General features: G+C 41.9%; 1 protein-coding gene across 1 annotated transcript in view; it reads left to right on the top strand.

Annotated features, from left to right (window-relative positions):
* Window positions 1–374: 374 nt before the first annotated feature.
* Window positions 375–19,960, top strand: part of ARHGAP28 (Rho GTPase activating protein 28) — a 215,097-nt gene continuing 195,511 nt past the window's right edge. The window contains exon 1 of the mRNA XM_077492486.1: window positions 375–692. The gene's annotated coding sequence lies outside the window, so the exon portion shown is untranslated. The remainder of the gene's footprint in view (window positions 693–19,960) is intronic.

Raw genomic sequence — 19,960 nt, 5'->3', positions numbered from 1 at the left:
ATATATTGTAAGGTACATGTATTGTAGAGCTGTACTGCACCTTTTATATTTGTCTTGACAAGCACAGTTTGAGTTTACATCTACATACAAAATATTATACGGTAGGCAGCTTTCTGTTTTACAAGGTAGTAGATGTTGTAAAACCACACATCACTTTTTACTGTTTGAGTTTATTATGTACATTATACTGGAATTCAGCAGCACAATACATACCCAATCACGCTAAACGATATGTTTCTTGGCTATTAAAGTAAGCACTCATTAACCAGATCTGGAATCCTTGATAATGAATAACCCATGGTGTAAAAAATGCTTATTACATCTAAGCACTTGCAGCATCTAGGCATTGGTAACAGATTGAAAAACAACAATTTTTTGATCTTCCATCGAAAGCAAAGCCAAGAGGCGTGCTTGGATATATTAAACAGTGACATTACCACATAACTGGAAATATGCTATAAATCAAGTGGTGAAATTGCTATCTACAGGGATTTAACATTACGCCAGTCAGGAAAATAGTTTCCAGGCATTACTGTGCTTCATCTTATTAGTTTTTTTGCTGGTTGTTTAAATCTGGATGATAATACTTCTTTGGCAGCACACATGCAATTTCAAAGAAAACAAGAACTAAACGCAGCACAAATCCTGGAAATGATGTGCTGACCATCTTCACACACATATATTCTTCATTGGTAAGTTTATGTTCCTAACAGTATATATATATATATATATATTTGTATAGCTATAGAATGAAAGAGTTCAGTTGCTTTTGAAACTTATTATGGTTGAAGGACCAGTCTACGCAGTACTGACATCTTTGTTTGGGTGGAGACTGGTAAACGGAATCACTGCATGTTTTCTATATCCTGTGGGGTCACCTACCATGGGATCTTTGCATCTGAGTTCTGGGATTTAACGGATTAGATTCAGCATTTGTTTTGCATTTGTCTTACAAGACTTGACAGCACACTGTTAGAGACAGGATCTCCAGTGGAGAGATCTCACTAATATATTCCCTTAGAGACCCGGGAGGTTAGTCATACATTTGGCCCACTATCTTCTATCTAGCAGTTTTAGGTTGCATTAATTCTACAAAGGCAAGCTTGACATTGGAGGGCAGTGAAATCATCAACATTGATGTTATCACCGGTCTTATAACCTTCTGCCTGCTCATACTGTTGGAATATATTGAATAACTGATATATTATGCATCACTCCACACAGGGCCTTGACCCATTGGGATTAGTCCTTGAAAATCGAAATCCACAATAATACAGAAGTCTAACTTCTTTATGCAGTACTATTTTAAATTCAATCAAACGCATGCAGAATGTGTTCCCATAGTTTATTGTTTAGGGGCGCAGGATCTCTTGATTAATAAAAATATTAAGCTAGCACACCAGAGGAACATTCCAATAGCTGTTTCAAAGTCAACAATAATATTCATAGATATACATTATCTCACAATTTTTTATTATATCTTTTGATGTGACAACACCAAAGAAATAACACTTTGCTACAATGTAAAGTAGTGAGTGTACAGGTTAACAGTGTAAATTTGCTGTCCCATCAAAATAACTCAACAAAAGTGAGTACACCCCAAAGTGAAAATGTCCAAATTGAGCCCAAAGTGTCAATATTTTGTGTGGCCACCATTATTTTCCAGCCCTAACCTTCTTGGGCATGGAGTTCACCAGAGCTTCACAGGTTGCTACTGGAGTCCTCTTCTACTCAACCATGATGACATCACGGAGCTGGTGAATTTTACAGACCTTGCCTTCACCTTCTGTTTGAGGATGCCCCACAGATGCTCAATAGGGTTTAGGTCTGGAGCCATGCTTGGCCAGTCCATCACCTTTACCCTCAGCTTCTTTAGCAAGGCAGTGGTCATCTTGGAGGGGATTTTGGGGTCGTTATTGTGTTGGAATACTGCCCTGCAGCCCAGTCTCTGAAGGGAGGGGATCATGCTCTGCTTCAGTATATTACAGTACATGTTGGCATTCATGGTTCCCTCAATGAACTGTAGCTCCCCAGTGCCAGCAGCACTCATGCAGCCCCAGACTGACACTCCCACCCAATGCTTGACTGTAGGCAAGACACACTTGTCTTTGTACTCCTCACCTGGATGCCACCACACACTCTTGATACAATCTGAACCAAATTAATTTCTCTTGGTCTCATCAGACCACAGGACATGGTTCCAGTAATCCATTTCCTTAACCTGCTTGTCTTCAGCAAACTGTTTGCGAGCTTTCTTGTGCATCATCTTTAGAAGAGGCTTCCTTCAGGGACGACAGCCATGCAAACCAATTTGATGCAGTGTGCGGCATATGATCTGAGCACTGGCAGGCTGACCCCTCACCCCTTCAACCACTACAGCAATGCTGGCAGCACTCATACTTACCAGTTACCTCTGCTTGGCTTGTTCTTCCATGTCTAGGGGATCCCAGGGTTGATACCCAACAACTTGAACACTGACACCAATAAAGTCCTTTTGAAAGGTTTTATTTTGCGGTGATAACATCCGATAACACAGTCTTTCATGGGAACAGAGGGCATGGGTGAAGAACTCAGGTACCTTGAACTGAAGATATAACAAAGTCTCTAATTCCACCCAGAGAGTAGCCACTCGCAGCTCGGCACTTCAAGGCTGAACAGATCTCTAGCCAGAGATCATGGCAGTAAGCACGTTGATTCAAAACTTGAAACAATCCTATGAACGTGTACAAGCTATAACTAAGAGTGAACAGGAACCTTTTTCCTCAGTACCTGGAACGTTCTCTGTCTCCTTAATAGTACTGGAAAAAGCATGGATTCGTCAGTGTTCTTCCCAACTCAGTAACCAGGTACTTCTCAGGATGCCACTTGTCGGCCCTCCTCCAAAGAGTCTTCCCCCGGTCACTTCCACAAGCTGTGGTGCCTCTCCAAGCCAAGAGCACACCCGGACACCTTGAATCCTCCCTCAGTTACTGTGCCTCGGATCAGCCGGTTCTGAGACTCGGGAACATACGGATCCCTACACCAGACCAAACAGGTTTATTGGGGGTAAATAACAGGAACATGTTGTGGGATGTCAAGCACCCCATGACCGGGCTACCCCGGTCCTGGAAAAAGAACAGACCACACAGGCCTCACGAAATCCTCTCTCTCAACACGTGACACCCAACATCTTAAGTACCCCCTCCCAGACTCCTCAGCGAGGCCCGGCACACCCACTGATTGGTTCCAAGAAGGCTGATACTTAAAACGTCCAACCAGGCCTGGTTCTGGCTTGTCATTACCACCTCACTACACACATGACCAAGCAGAACTTCTAACATAGCCCAGCCAAACTGATGTCAAAGTCAACCTACATGATTAACCCTCAGAACCCCTATTGTTCAAAAAACTAAATTTACACCTGTATGACACCTTGTCCAAAATGTCATCTGCTACACATCTATTTCCAAAAGACAACCTCTGAATATGATGCTGAGCACATGCACTCAACTTATTTAATCGACCATGGTGAGTCTTGTTCTGAGGGGAAACCGCTGTATGGTCTTGGCCACCATGTTGCAGTTCTGTTTCAGGGTCTTGGCAATCTTCTTATAGCCTAGGCCATCTTTTTGTAGAGCAACAGTTATTTTTTTCAGATCCTCAGAGAGTTCTTTGCCATGAGGTGCCATGTTGAGCTTCCAGTGACTAGTATGAGAGAGTGAGAGGAATAACATCAAATTTAACACATCTGCTCCCCATTAACACCCGAGACCTTGTAACACTAACGAGTCACATGATAGTGGGGAGGAAAAATGGCTAACTGGGCCCAATTTGGACATTTTCACTTAGGGGTGTACTCCCTTTTGTTTCCAGCTGTTTAGACATTAATGACTGTGTGTCGAGTTATTTTACACTGTTATACAAGCTGTACACTCACTACTTTACATTGTAGAGTGTAATTTCTTCAGTGTTGTCACATGAAAAGATATAATAAAATATTTACAAAAATGTGAAGGGTGTACTCAATTTTGTGAGATACTATATATAAACCAATCTGACTAGAGAGCTATCCCAAGCTACATAACTAGACATACAGTGATTACATACTTGCCAAATGTCCGAAATTTTCTGGGACAGTCCCGCTTTATAATAAGTTGCCTTGCCATGGTCATGTCCCAGGCTGCGTCTCGGAAATCAGACCAGCTGGGACAGCTTATTATCATTTCTGTCATTGCTGCCAAATACATCATACACAATTATCGGGGCTGAAATTACCCCCCAACCTCCCTCCACATTTTCCAGCGATCTCATGCAGGACTGAAGGACAACCTTGAGGCAGAGCATTCTCTCTACTGTCTACTGCTGTTTGTGTGGTTGGAATGAGGATAACCCCTGCCTCTGAGATCCTGCCCTCTAGAAAAAGGCTGGTGTGAACTGAGTTGCTCAAAGGAGTGAGTGTGGACAAAAGCTCAGCTAGCTGAATGGTTTAATTTGCTTGTACCTCTGTTCTAAGCTGTGAACTTTACTGGGCTTGAAGGGCTGAATGTACTAACAGCCTCAGGCCCATTACTGGAGCCTCTGTACAGTGCTTGGTGGTTGTCATCTCTATTGTGTTGATGTAAACTGTGAGGCAGGAACCTGTGTGCATGGAGCTCAGAGACTGCCAAGAGTCAAGAGAGAGCTCTGGGGTCTCCATTGCTGCCTGGGGAAACTGGGCTGTCACTGCTGCAAGTATATATTGTGCCCAGAGATAATGTCTGCTGTTTCTGAGAGCCCAGGTGGGAGCTGCTGCTCAGAAACCACATGGCTGCTGCTACTGGTATTGCTGCTGCTCAGAGACCACATGGCGGCTGTCATTGGCATGTCATATTATTTAGAACTAATTGATGGCTTAAAGTAAACCTGAAATGTGGCTAGTAAACTAATGCCGCGTACACACGACCGGACTTTCTGTCAGACTAGGTCCAACGGTCTTCCCGACAGACATTCGGCAGAGTTCCGACGGACTTTCCCAACGAACAGACTTGGCCACACACTGACTAAGTCAGTTCGAAAAGTCCGTTCATTTTGAACGTGATGACATAAGATGGGACTAAAAAAGAAAGTTCAATAGCCAGTAGCCAATAGCTTCCCTTTTGTCGGACCAGCATACAGATGAACAGTTTTCCCGATAGGAATTGAGTCTGTCGGATAGATTTGAAACATGTTTTATTTCAGGGTCCGTCTGATTTTTAAGATGAAAAATGATCGGATTAGCCCACACACACGATCGGATTGTCCGAAGGACTGTCGGACCTAGTCTGCCAAAAAGTCCGGCCGTGTGTACGTGGCATAAGACTGCAGTTAGTTACTAGGCACAATACAGGTGTCACAGTATATGTGTATTGAAAAACCCAGACTTCTATATATGGGGAAAATGAGCACACACCATCATAAAATCAAGACTCAGGGCCTAAGTAACCTATAACCAGATTTTATGTGTGGGGTTTGATACACACTGTTTCAGCTCAACATAGTGTTTTATATATTAGTATCCCAACCAAAGAATAATTTCCCTTCATTTCCTATCTGGGTATCAGACTCCTCTGGCACATGAAGTGCAAATGGGAACACAGACAGCAATACAAACCTGACAAGGGTTCTAAATCACCCCCATTCTATCCAGAATTTAAAAAAAATAATAAACTGCCTAAAGGTAGGCATTAATTATTTTCTGATCAAATGGTTTATGGTACATCATGTATCCTCGTTGTTTGATTTCACAAACTGTATAAAGGCCATCCATGTGTATAAAGAAAAGGCAGGGTTTGCCACATTGTATAATCACTAGATAACACTTTAAACAGATAGTTTATGGTTTGATTACATTGATTGCGGCCCAGATAGATAACTATCATGTCTCATTTGGCAAAATAATGACAGAAAACTATTGCTTTTGGCTTTGGTCTCTGTGCTATTCCATTAAATCCAGTAAACAAATCATCTGTTTACATTGCTTTCTTTGGTTTAATACAATTATCATTTCCTTCCTTGCCATCTGGCAGACAACTATAGAATCTTTGTGTGTGTCTAGTGTTTAGTGGGGATACAAAATGGATCATGCTTTATGTTTATTTTTTCACTAATACTGAAGAGATCATTTGGCAGTTTTTTGGAACATTTCTGAAAAACAGTATTTACGTTGCTTTTTATAGAAAATAATACAGATTTTCCGATCTCTGCTATGTAACTATACTTATATTCAGTGGTGGCTGTGGTGCTCCATTTTTGGGGGGGAGGGACTGCAAAAAAAAAACACCTGTCACAGCCCCCCCCCCCCCCCCCGTCGCTTGATCGTCAGCCCACCAGCCCCGCACTTACCCCACCTAGGTTGCGGGCAGCTGCGAATCCTTCCTGCATCTCCTCCTCCTCAACGGCTTCTCCTGCATCTCCTCCTCCTCGGCGGCTTCCTTCCTGGCGGCCAATACGGTCACTTCTCCTCTCGGCCAATCGGGTCTCAGGACTCGCTTTCTGATTGGCCAGGAGGAGTATCAGGAAGACAATAGCAAATATTAATTTGCTACTGTTACACAACTGGATGGGCTCAGGGCGCAGTGCTCTGTGACACAAGCCCATCCTTTTTTTAAGCCATTTAGAGCCTCGGGCTCTAATCATGTGCTTCAAAAAATAAATAAACCCCCATTGAAATCCATGCGTCCAGCACCCTACATGTAGATTAGGGACCAGGTGCATGGATTAGGGGGGCGGTGCCCTTGCACCCCTTATGGACGAGCCACCACTGCTCATATTATTCCCGATTACAAGTAGATCACTAGAATCACTTTTCAAATACATGTCCAACCTGCTCTTTGTGTTGGTTTCCATTGTTTTAAGTTTAGCTGCTCCACAAGCAGGAATTGGGCTGTCATGGCCACGTTACTGTGTGGTCTGCTTATAGTGATTGGAAAGTTAAATAAAAAAAAAAAAAACATGTCTATGGAATTGCACAGAGCGACCAAAAACTTCCTCTTCTCGGGTCCCACACCAGCGCTCCTGGTCCCTCCTCTCTGTCTGGTGTCCCTATAGGAAGCTGTTTTCCATGAGGGCACATGTGCGTGCTCGCTCCCAGACCCCACTGTGGGCTCCCTCATCACTGACAGCACCAATGGCTCCCGGTGCCCCAGCAAATCCAGCGAGACCTGGATGTGAGGGAAGAGAAGAGCTGCACAGCGCTGGATCAAATCAGGGCTCTGGTAAGCAAAAGAGGGGGTGAGGGGCCAAAATCAAAGCCTAAACATTTTTTATCTTATTGCAAGGAATGCTAAATAAAAATTGTTTAGGTTTTAGAACCACTTTAATGTGACACATACCATCTTCTCAAAAATGTTACAGTCAGGTACAGCTGCTCCTATGCATTCAAGCCACAATCTCTATTCAGCCCTACCTAGTCAGTATGCCACCTGTCCCACCATATTGAATGATTGAATTCCCCCCACATCAGGGCCAAGGGACAGAAAGGGAACAGTATGGGTTTGTTGAGTTGTTTACTCCATAAGCGGGTTAGGGTACCGTATTTTTCGGACTATAAGGCGCACCGGATTATAAGGCGCACTAGCAACGACCGGCTGATAAAATGGATATTTCCATATATATAAGGCGCATCGGACTATAAGGCGCACGGTCGATTTTGTGAGAAAATTTAGGCTTTTACGTGCGCCTTATAGTCCGAAGGTTAACGTCAAGAGACCGGGTGGCTTTTTCCACGAATCTCCATCCCTATTGATCTGTGACTCCATGCGCGCCCATCTGACAGATACTGTTAACAAAGAACTCCAGCGATGTCAACAGGTCATATATAAGGCGCACCGGATTATAAGGCGCACGGTCGTTTTTGGGAGAAAATTTAGGCTTTTACGTGCGCCTTATAGTCCGAAAAATACGGTATATATATTATTAATTATTAAATACTGTGTTCTCTCACATTCCTTTCTTTGGAATAACTTATAGTGTCAATATAGCTTGTGAAAGTGACTCTTTATAGACTTTATTTCTGTCCTATTAATTAAAAGAATTTCATAGAATAAAGTTGCACGAAGCCTAATACTTTACCTATTTTTTTCTGATTTGTTATTATGTGCCTATTTGATACTGAGATGTTCTTTACACTTTTTTGCTTTGGCCTCTCGTATATCCATAATGTAATTTCTGTAAGTATATTATACTTTAAGATAATAAAATACAATTTTCAAAGGGGTATATATTGTATATTTTTTCACATGTTTCCTTATAATGTGTGAAGTTACCCTTTCTTCACAGGCTCATACAAATGGGCTTTCTGATTTACAATACATCAAGAAAGTATGGTATTTGTTTTCTCAGAAAAAAGAGAAATTTCTAGGTGAAAGAATGTTACTAGAAAACACAGATAAAACAAAGATAGCTAACATTTTCAGAACATAAGGGCACCATCCTTACTGTAAACAAAACTGCAAAGCGTTCTAAACCTGTGAAATAGTAATCTAATACATTCAAAAATGCCGGAAACATTCAGATAAATAAAACAGGAATATTTTAGATTATACATAGGCCACAGATGTAAAATATTGTTTGTATAAAAGATGGAATAACATTATAAGGCTTAGAAATTCCACTTCTGTGCAATTGTTTTTTTAAGAACTACAGTGGACCTGGACAAAGTTGAAATTGCCCAAATATAGTCAATTGGACATAAGACTCTATCAATAAAAAACAAAAAAGAAAGTGAGTGCCTGAACATACTGTATCTATATCAGTCCCTAAAACACAAATGTAATTGATGTATACAATATAGCATAAAACGCTCACACACTTTGGGTTAATGCTAAACCCCACATCCTACACATCTTTATTGGCTTATTGCTATGATGGTCTGTCTTACTGCACGGTAGGCCTGTGCAGAAGGCAAGGAGGAGGGCATGCTTTCCCACTATATAACAAGATACCGAGAGGTTTTTCGAGACTACTGCAGGTATACACAGGTTTCCCTCTGTACCCATACCTGACACCTGCAGCATTTTGTTTTAGTCTTTCACCAAATAGTCTTTTTGATCTATGTTCTTTCAAATGGGAGAGGAACTAAATGTCTGAGAATGGGTGTCCACACACAGAGGCTAAACAAAATCAGTAAATGCACTGCAATTATCTGAAATAAAATTGTGTTGTGTTCAAGTTTTGTTTCTTATTGAATAGTTAAGCTACCATAGATGCTGGTGTCCAGGCAGACTTATTATATGGAGGTATGTCAATACAAAAAGGGGTAGTTTAAATAGAACTGTAAGAAATGCTACTTTTAGGTGCATTCACCTTCGATTTGAGTTCAGTTTGAGTTCAGTTTGAGATGCTTCTGACATTTCTTTTATGGGTGCATTTGACCCTCTTTATAACTGCAGCCAATCTCCATTTAATTTAAATTAACCAATTTCAAGCTGCTTTTTCCTTTTTATTGAGTTGAGGAAATAAGCAGTTCTAACCTGAACAAAAGCCTGTGTTGACATTAAAGTTGATTTGAACTAAAAAAATGAAGTTTACTATGTGTAGTGCCTGAGTAGGCTACTAGTGTTAAGTAAATTTAGTTTTTGGCCTCATTGTAACCAAGGAGAGAACTTATTTAGTAATGTCTGCTCTAGAATCTGCTGGTGCAGGCTCAGCTACTTTTCCCTGCACCTCAATGAGCTCTGAGATATAGTGGGCAGAAGAGCTTATATGCTGGCCTGTATTTTTCATGCCTCTTCAGTCAATCCCTTGTCAGGAGAGTAAGTGTCCAGGGGGGCTGAGAGGGGTAGAAATAGGGTGGGGTCTAGAACAGCTTCCTCTTGTTCCTTGTGGAGTAAGACCCAACCTGAGGATGGAAGCATCCCTGGGATATCACCTGCAGCATGCAAGAATCATTTTTGGGGTTCCAGCTCCTGCTTGGGCTAAGGGACCTCTGGCCTAGCCTCCTGAACTCATGCAGAAAGTTCATCTGAGGACTCAGGACACAGGAAGTTAAGTAGAGAAGCTGACAGATACTGCAGGGGGCAACACAGTATTCAGGGCACAGTGAGTACCAGCCTGTGGACTTTCCTTTGCTTCACTTGGGAGAGCTTTTCACAGTTCATAGAGGACTTCACTGCTGTTGAGGAGTCCCTCTTTGGAATCGGTTTATTCTTCACCTTAGAGAGGATGCTCTCACCATGAAGGAGCTGATCAGCTTTTGTGTCCTTAACAACAGTTTTTTATAAGTTTTCTTGGAGTATCCTGGGACCAAACAGCCCGACCAGTTCTGGGTTTGTACTACATAAGTTATAGGATATATATAAAATGATTCATTGGTTTTGGATTCCTCTTAAAAATTGAAGTGCACTTTCTGTGCCTAGGCATTTTGGTTTTGTAGCCTCATTGCAGTACTGTGTAGCTGAAGTCAGATAATCTAAGGCATTGCTGAAGCTAAATGCTAGTGATATGAGATTTGGAGTGGGATTTGGTGATGTTACTGGTTTACTGCTGACTGTTGCTGATGAGAAAGCTATACATGATGACCTGCAGTGCAATGATTTCTCTGGTCCTGCTTGATTTATTTTGTAGATCTTCACATTCTCCAACTCTCCTACAGCTTCAAATTGACACCATAAGATCACCCGTAACAAGAGTGTCACATATTAGGAAAAACCCTGTTCCTCTAATAGAGAAATAGTCCACTGTATAGCATACAAATAATACTGGTGACTAGTTCTATGCCCTGTATTTGCCTTTTTTTTTGGGGGGGGGGGGGGCAGCTTCCAGAGTTCCAGTCAACTTTCAGCTCCTTATATATGTTTTCGGTGAGATTGGGAAATATTCCTTGTCTTTGGATGAAGCAGATGTCCACAACTGATTTCTTTTATAGATTATATTAATCAGATAGGTTAAATATAACCTATATATAATATAAATATAACCTCTAATTTTATAATTTTGTAAAAAGTTAATAAAAAACTTTTTAATGTAAAATTATGCATTTAAGATGCATACTGTACAGACAGTTCTTACTAGCTGTGTAGCTGTAATTCAATTCTTCTTGAAACATAAATAAGTTTACTAACTGATGTTTTTACATTATATTTTAATTGATTAATAAATATACGGTAACGCCACAGCATTTTGAAAATCATGCAGAGCTATGCTCAGTTGTAACCAATACAGGAAGAACCATTTTTAAGGCAGGGCAAAAGGGGCAGCTGCCCTGGGCACCATCATTGTTGTGGGGCCCAAAGCAGCTGCCTCATACTTGCCAACTATCCCAGTTTAAATTCCCTTGTCCCTTGAAGTTTTAGTCCCGTGCTTTGTCCCAATATCTCAGTGTGCAGTTCCGTTACTAATGCTTCCTAGCTCTGCTCACTCACCTGCAGATCCTGTGTTTACATGTAAATAACCTGCATTGCTATGTAAATAGAAGAGGTATTGATATGTAAATAGAGGCGGCATTCATATGTATATCATGCCCCCCTGAGGTCATATTCACCATCACTTCTGCTCCTTTCATTCACACTAGTGGCCAGTGTAAAGGTCCCTCTTATATTGGTGGTCAGTGTAAATCCCTTCTTACATTGGTGGTTACTTATAAATGCTCCTATTAGTACAAATCCCCATTACATTGGTGGCCAGTGTAGAAACTCCTCTTTATATTGGTAATCAGTAAAAAAAAAAAATCAAACTTGCATTTGTGGTCAGTTTTGACTCCTGCCTTATATTAGTGGTCCATGTAGAAGCCCCATTTAAATTTGTGCTGAGTGTAAATCCCCTCTTACTTTGGTGTTCAGTGTAGATATCCCCCTTTATTGGTTTTTGATGTAAAATCCTCCATTACATTGGTTGCAAGTGTAAATTCTTCATTACATTTGTCATCAACCTACATTTCCCTTTACATTGGTGACAAGTGCAGAATTTCCCTTACAATGATGGTCAGTGTAAATCCCACGTTATATTGGTGGTCAGTGTAAATCCCTCCTAACATTGGTGGTCATTGGAGGTGGTGTGCAGGCAGTGAGGAGATTTTGTGCTATAACCCTTAGCAACCAATCAGTGTGCTGCAAGGATGTGCACTAACCTCTTCCAACTAATCATTGAGTGGTAAGGATATGCAGTAACCACTAGCAACCAATCAGTGGGCAGCAATGATGTGCAGTATCTTCTATCAACCAATTTGTGAGTGGTAAGGATGTCCAGTAACCTCTAGCAGACAATAATTGAGCAATATTGATGTACAGTGACCTCTAGCAACCAATCAACACACGGAAAGCATGTGCTGTAACCTCTAGCAAATAATCAGTGAGCCATAATGTGTGCTGTGACCTCTAGCAGCCAGTCAGTGAGCTGTAATGATACACTGTAACCTTTGGCAACCAAACGCAATTGCTGCCTGATCTGATTCAAGTCTAGCTGCTATTTATTCTATATCTCAGAGAAGGTATACAGTGAAATGTTTGCCCAGGGTCCAATCAATATTAAAGACAGCCCTGAATACCTGCTAGGAGAGAGGGAAGCGTGCCCCATGTTTGACGCACTGAATCATGTGTGTGATTTTATCTCCTGCTATCCAGGTCTGTTTACGTATATTAAATGCTTTTAAAAGCACAGCAGTAGGCCAGCTCAGTGATGGGTACAACACCTGCTGGTTCTAACTAGTAGATAAGAAATATTTTTATACAATATTTTATATTTAACCAAGAGGTAAATATTATAGAGGCAATCTTGTTTTTACTTTATCAATAATATAATATATAGGAAGAATAATATATAAGATATAAAGAAAATATATATAAGAACACAATACATATCTCTGTAACTGCATAGGGATTAGGAAGAATATATTATTTACAGGAATTTAAAGTATCAAAAAATTTGCTCATAAGGACAGCAAAATACAATTTTAAATGAGCAATAAAGAATCAAACTTATGTGATACAGATATAGCCCATTGTGTATAATGCTATTTCTGCCAAGGTGCTTAGTTTAACAGGCCATCTTAGTAGGTACATTTTACAATTTGCAGAATTTAAAGCAAAATATTAAAATAACCAGCAGAGAATATGAATTCTGAAAGCATAATATATTGCAGACTTCTGCAGCTATTATTCAGCACCATTGTCCTCCTCTGATAAAGGAACAAAAAGAGTAGCTGATTTCCATAGCCTTTTCACACCTCTTTTGCTCATCATATAATAACCTTCAGTATTGCATAACATTAGCTTCCTGGCATTGCAAGCGATATAGTGTCAGATATGCTAAGATTGATTTGTAATTCCAGCTTTAACAGAGATAAAGCAAGGACATTAATCTTTTTGGATGTTAGTTCTCTAACAGAAAAAGGAAAAATAGCAAAAATTACCTGAAAACAGTGACAGTGAATTAAAATAATGGTAAATTATGCAAATGATTTTCCATATCGTTGGAGAGATTGTGGTATGCATTAGGTATCCCTGACTTACAAAGCTCTATAAGCGACTCATATTTTTATACAATAGACACCTTATAAGCTCAAAAAAGGCACATTTAGCAGCTTTACCTAAAGTAGTATTAACCCCCCCTTGTTTTCCAATAATTTATGCAGATCCACTAAGAAAACATTTCTCAATATATTATATCATCCAAATTTCATCTAAGAATGTGTCCAAGCATTTATTTATTTTATGCCGCATACACACGATTGGAAATTTCAGCCCGCAAAAGACCGATGAGAGTTTTTCGTTGGGAAATGCGACCGTGTGTACACTCCATCTGACTTTTGCCGGCTGAATTCCAGCCAGAAAAAGAAAGTTCCTAACTGAAAATGTGATCGTCTGTGGCAATTCTGACGTGCAAAAAACCCATGCATGCTCCGAATCAAGTATGAGACGGAGGCTATTGGCTACTGGCTATTGAACTTCCTTTTTCTAGTCCTGTCATACATGTTGTACGTCACCACGTTCTCAACGGTCAGAGTTTGGTGTGATCGTGTGTACGCATGACAGTTTCAGCGGAACTCCGTCTGAAAAACCTTTGGGGTTTATTCTAAAGGGAAAACTGATCGTGTGTACGCAGCATTAGTTCCAAAATGTCTGTCTCTCTGGATCACTGAGAGACTGTCCTTGTCTGGATTATGTGTCCCATCATTCCTAGCCCCCATCTACAGCATTATATATAGATATATGTATGTGTGTGTGTGTGTGTGTGTGTGTGTGTGTGTATGTATGTATATATATATATATATATATATATATATATATATAAAATATTTTTTTTTTAAATAGGATAAATGTATGTTAAAGGAAGGGAGGGGCAGTGAGGATTAAGAAGGGGGTTATAGAGAGAGGAAGAAAGTATGAAAAAGACATGGAGAGGGGAGCGGCAGGTAGCAAAAGAAAAGGAATAATGAGAATGGTGTAAGGGTAGAAGGGCAGCAGTCATTGAGAAGGGAGGAGCAAGGAACAAAGAGGAGAATGTAATGGAAAGGGTAGGGGCAGGTAGCAAAGAAGAGCAGGTCACATAGAGAGAGGGCCAAACAACGGAAAGGAGGAGAATATTGTAGATAGGGAGGGTAGGGATCAAAGAAGAGGAGGTCTTGGAAAGGTAAGGAGAAAAGTGGAGGAGGTCATGGAGTGGGGAGAGGCGGTGAGCAAACAAGAAGAGATTATGGAGAGGAGAGGAGTAGAAAGCAATGAGAAAGAGATCACAGGGAGGGAAGCGTCATAAAGTAGACAGCTAGATTTGCCAATTGCAATCAGGACAGGCTTGATAATCTGTCCTCCATTTGTTGTTTCTGATGGGGACTGGCCAACAACAGGATGTATTCATAGTAAGAAATGAATCCAAGCACCAACACAATTAAGTGACTCTGTTATTCTGGGGGCTCTCTTATCTTGGATTGGCTTGGGGCAAGACGTTGCCACATTAAAAAAAAAATCAATATGTGGCCTTGTTTTCATAATAATATTGAAAATGTACATGGGTTTTGCTTGATAGGAATATATTTTGTAGGTCATGTGTGTTTTTTTTTTATACCTCTAAGGAAGGGGAGCTCAATTCAAATCGCATCAAAGGCTATGTAGAAAATTAAGGGATATACATAGTAAAGATAGTCAGAATAAATGTGTGACTTTAATGCTGTATTAGTTTCAACATCTGTTAACTACCTAAATAGGATTTATATGTTGCATGTACACTACTATACTGTCATAAAATGGTACAATGTTCATTGATCAGAGAGCGATCACATGAAACAACATTGCCCACATGTCAAAAATACTGTGTGTATATATTAGCAACATTAAAAATACCATCCAAACTGTACCCACATGCTGTTATGGTGTTTTACTGTGCCCACTCATTGTGACGGTCCATTTGTCATACACAGAGATGGGCATCATGGTCCACATGGCATAAACAGACATATTAGACTTACTGTTAAAGACCTAGTTTTACCAATTATATCTGCCTCGTTGTCACCTCTGTTATCATTCTTCCATGCCCATCTCATACTCGGCAATGTCATTTTATGCTAAGAATGCTAAGAATGGTTCTTGCACCTATTTATAGTTTGTGTCCACTGACTCATTGTTGCTACAAAAAAATGCATGGTAATTTTAAAAAGGAACTGTCCTTTAAAAATGCTTCCAATTGTCAACAATGCATAGTGATTGCCCAATGACAGCCACCTGAGCCACCTCACCAAGAGATACAGGTTCTTGGTCTGCCAGGTCTCTCCCCATGCCCCTATCATTGTCTCAGTGTCCAGGGAGCTGCCTCAATGCTATGTCTCTTGGAGCAGCCAGCTCCTGTTTGTGTAAAGCATGATCTTCTGAGCTGCTAAAGTCACTCAAACTGTAACTGGCAACTGCACAATGGTGCATGGCTAGGACAGGATATGGGTTTTTGCCTGGTTGTCCACCAAATGCCAATCAAAGCACTTCTGGAGACCCTTCGGGGCCAACATGTTTGCCAATCAGTATGTTGTGAATGTCTGGTCTATGCCCAAGACAGTCTTGCAGCTCCATCTCTCACCAATCACCTGAAGAAAAAAAAGATAGGAGGACAAAATATAGCACCACAGAGATGTGTTTTTCAACCAAAACATGTATTCTCTGTTGTTAAAAATAACTAAAGTCATAAAATGGGATGGATCGTCTCACAGCAACTAGGCCCAGACTGGGACAAAAAAATTGATCCGGGCATGTTAGACTGAGCAGCCATACAAGGGGCAGACTGACAACTCATAGAGCTCCTAGGCAGTAGGAGATCATGGGGCCCACTGTGTCCCCACCCACACTCAAGGCCCACCCACACAAAGCCCCACCTACATTTTGAAGCTAAGCTGCATAGAAGGGGCATTTAAATATCAACTGCAGCATAGCCTGCTGGAAGTTCCTGGCTTATTTCTGTAGAAGCTGCTGGGCACTTCCGGATGTAGAGATGACCACTGCTGTTCATGATGCAACCAGGGAAGTTTTATGAAAGCAGTGGGCCTGTGTGCGAGATCATAAGTTGGACTCTAAATCTAGAGAAAGAAGTGCAGCGCACCACAGCACATGTTGGGTGTGGTTTTTGGGGGCTGTGGGTAGTGCCTACTGGTTACATAGTACAGTAAAGATGCCTGATGTTTGAGGGGTTGCCTTGTGTGGCCTTTCAGCTCCAACTAAGCTTCTTCCTGACAGGGTTGCCAACCCCCCACAACTTTTTTTTTACATTGAGTTAACATGAAAAATCTACTGACAGAATGCATTTTTTACTGAGAACCTGAGGTATTCCGGAAATTAAGAGGGGAAGAGGGGGTGGAGGGATAGAGGCAGAAGTGGGGGGGGGTGGAGGAGAGATAGGAATAGGCAGGGGTGAGAGATGGGAAGTAGGAGGGAGATGGAGGAAGGGGAGAGGAGGGGGAAAAAAGGAGGGGTGTGAGAGAGAGAGAGAGAGAGGGGGTGAGAGAGAGGAAAGTGAGAGAAGGGGGTAAGTGAGAGGGAGATGGGAGGGGGTGAGAGAGAGGAAAGTGAGAGAAGGGGGTAAGTGAAAGGGAGATGAGAGCGGGGGGTGAGAGAGAGGAAAGTGAGAGAAGGGGGTAAGTGAGAGGGAGATGAGAGAGGGGGGTGAGAGAGAGGAAAGTGAGAGAAGGGGGTAAGTGAGAGGGAGATGGGAGGGGGTGAGAGAGAGGAAATTGAGAGAAGGGGGTAAGTGAGAGGGAGATGAGAGGGGGTACGAGAGAGGAAAGTGAGAGAAGGGGGTAAGTGAGAGGGAGATGAGAGGGGGTGAGAGAGAAGAAAGTGAGCTAAGGGGGTAAGAGAGGGGGAGATGAGAGAGAGGAAAGTGAGAGAAGGGGGTAATTCAGAGGGAGATGAGAGGGGGTGAGAGAGAAGAAAGTGAGAGAAGGGGGTAACAAACAGGGAGATGAGAGGGGGTGAGAGAGAGGAAAGTGAGAGAAGGGGGTAATTGAGAGAGAAATGAGAGGGGGTGAGAGAGAAGAAAGTGAGAGAAGGGGGTAATTGAGAGGGAGATGAGGAGGGTGAGAGAGAGAGGAAAGTGATTGAAGGGGGTGATTGAGAGGGAGATGAGAGAGAGGGGGTGAGAGAGAGGAAAGTCAGAGAAGGGGGTAAGTGAGAGGGAGATGAGAGAGAGGGGGTGAGAGAGAAGAAAGTGAGCTAAGGGGGTAAGAGAGAGGGAGATGAGAGAGAGGGGGTGAGAGAGAGGAAAGTGAGAGAAGGGGGTAATTCAGAGGGAGATGAGAGGGGGTGAGAGAGAAGAAAGTGAGAGAAGGGGGTAACAAAGAGGGAGATGAGAGGGGGTGAGAGAGAGGAAAGTGAGAGAAGGGGGTAATTGAGAGAGAAATGAGAGGGGGTGAGAGAGAGGAAAGTGAGAGAAGGGGGTAATTGAGAGGGAGATGAGGAGGGTGAGAGAGAGGAAAGTGAGAGAAGGGGGTGATTGAGAGGGAGATGAGAGAGAGGGGGTGAGAGAGAGTAAAGTAAGTGAAGGGGGTAAGTGAGAGGGAGATGAGAGAGAGGGGGTGAGAGAGAGGAAAGTGAGAGGAGGGGGTAAGTGAGAGGGAGATGAGAGAGAGGGGGTGAGAGAGAGAAAAGTGAGAGAAGGGGGTAAGAGAGAGGGAGATGAGAGAGAGTGGGATGATAGAGAGGGGTGAAAAGGAGAGGTGAGAAAAGAGGGGTTGTGTGAGAGAGAGAGAGAGAGAGAGAGAGGGGGGTGAGGGAGAGAGAGGGGGGTTGAGAGAGAGGGGGGAGAGAGTGGGAGAAGAGAAAGAGGACGGTGAGAGAGAGAGAGAGGGGGGGAGTGAGAGAGAGAGGGAGAAGAGAGAGAGGGGTTGAGAGTGGGGAGTGAGAGAGTATGGCCAATTATCGCCCATCGCACTATTATATGAAGCACAGTGCATCTCCCTCACACACACACAGGTGCCCCCCCCCCCTCATTATAATGAGCACACACCCCTCCTCAGGGCACAGGTACTCCTATTTGTCCCTTGAACAACCGGGGGGTCAAGTCCGCCCCTGGGGGTGGGCCTTGCAGCTATCACCAAGTAACAGCAGATGGTGCTGATAGGGACTCACTCAACGGGGCCAACCCCCCCCCCCCCCCCCACTCCCCTGGAGTTGAAAGACGATGGCGGAAGAATGAAGCCAGCCAACAGCAGATCGGATTTTGATAGGACACGCAGCCCGGCAGCCCTGGCCCACCAGGCAATAGGTATGTCCTATGGCCAGTCTGGATCTGACAGCAACAATATAATTTTTTTACCCACTTCAGCCCTTGAAGGATTTACCCCCTCTCCTCACTGGGCCATTTTTTGAGATATGGCACTGTGTCGCTTTAACTGACAATTGCGCGGTGGTACAAAATAAAATTGGCATACTTTTTTTTTTTTTTACCACAAATAGAACTTTCTTTTGGTGGTATTTGATCATCTCTGCAGTTTTTATTATTTGTGCTATAAACAAAAAAAGGCAGACAATTTTGAAAAAAAACTATATTTTTTTACTTTTTGCTATAATAAATAAATATATATATATATATATATATATATATATATATATATATATATATATATATATATATATATATATATAAAAGTTTATTCATCAGTTTAGATCGATATGTATTCTTCTACATATTTTTGGTAAAAAAAAATTGCAATAAGCGGATATTGCTTTGCGCAAAAGTTATAGCTCCTACAATATAGGGAATAGATTTATGGTATTTTTATTTATTTAATGATTTTTTTACAGCAATTTTTTTAGGACTGTGACATTGCGGCTGACAGATTGGACACTTTTGATGCTTTTTTGGGACCACTGACATTTATACAGCAATCAGTGCTATAAAAAATGCACTGATTACTGTGTAAATGTCACTGGAAGGGAAGGGGTTAACACTAGGGGGTGATCAAGGGGTTAACTGTGTTCTCTAGGTGTGTTTCTAACTGTGTGAATAGGACTGACTAGAGGAGGAGTCAGATTGTTGTTCCTACCTAGTAGGAACAGACAAACTATCTCTCCTCCCCTGACCTGAACTGACTGGTGCTTGTGCTGAGGAACCTCCTATATTCCATAAACAGTACTGCAGTCACTCATCAAGGGACCCAAAAGCTGGTGGAGATCACTGTAGTAGCGGCCGGTTATTAATACAGTAATTTCCAGCTTTCATTGGGGTTGGCCAGGTATGGAACATACTTATATTGTTAGGCAACATGGGAAAAGCAGCGCCAATCCAAACACTCAACTCCCCTTGTCCTCCACAGCAGCAATGGGTGATGAAGAGAAACCCAGAGTGGATATTATATACTATATAACACTGATCACTGTATTGGTGACACTATTGATGTCAGTGTCAGTTAGTGTACCCCCCCCCCCAGCCAGCGTTAGTGTCAGATTTCCAGCCACACTATCACGGTCCCACTATAATTTTCTGATCGCCGCCATTACTAGTATAAAAGAATAAATAAACAAATAAAAATTCTAGTATCTAAACCAGACGCTAT

The sequence above is a fragment of the Lithobates pipiens genome, unplaced genomic scaffold (genome assembly GCF_037356315.1).
Source record: "Lithobates pipiens isolate NorthernLeopardFrog02 unplaced genomic scaffold, aLitPip1_a1.2 Scaffold_19, whole genome shotgun sequence".
NCBI classification, from domain to species: Eukaryota; Metazoa; Chordata; class Amphibia; order Anura; family Ranidae; genus Lithobates; species Lithobates pipiens.
Note: the sequence above shows the minus strand (reverse complement) of the source record. Positions and strands in the feature narration are given on the sequence as shown.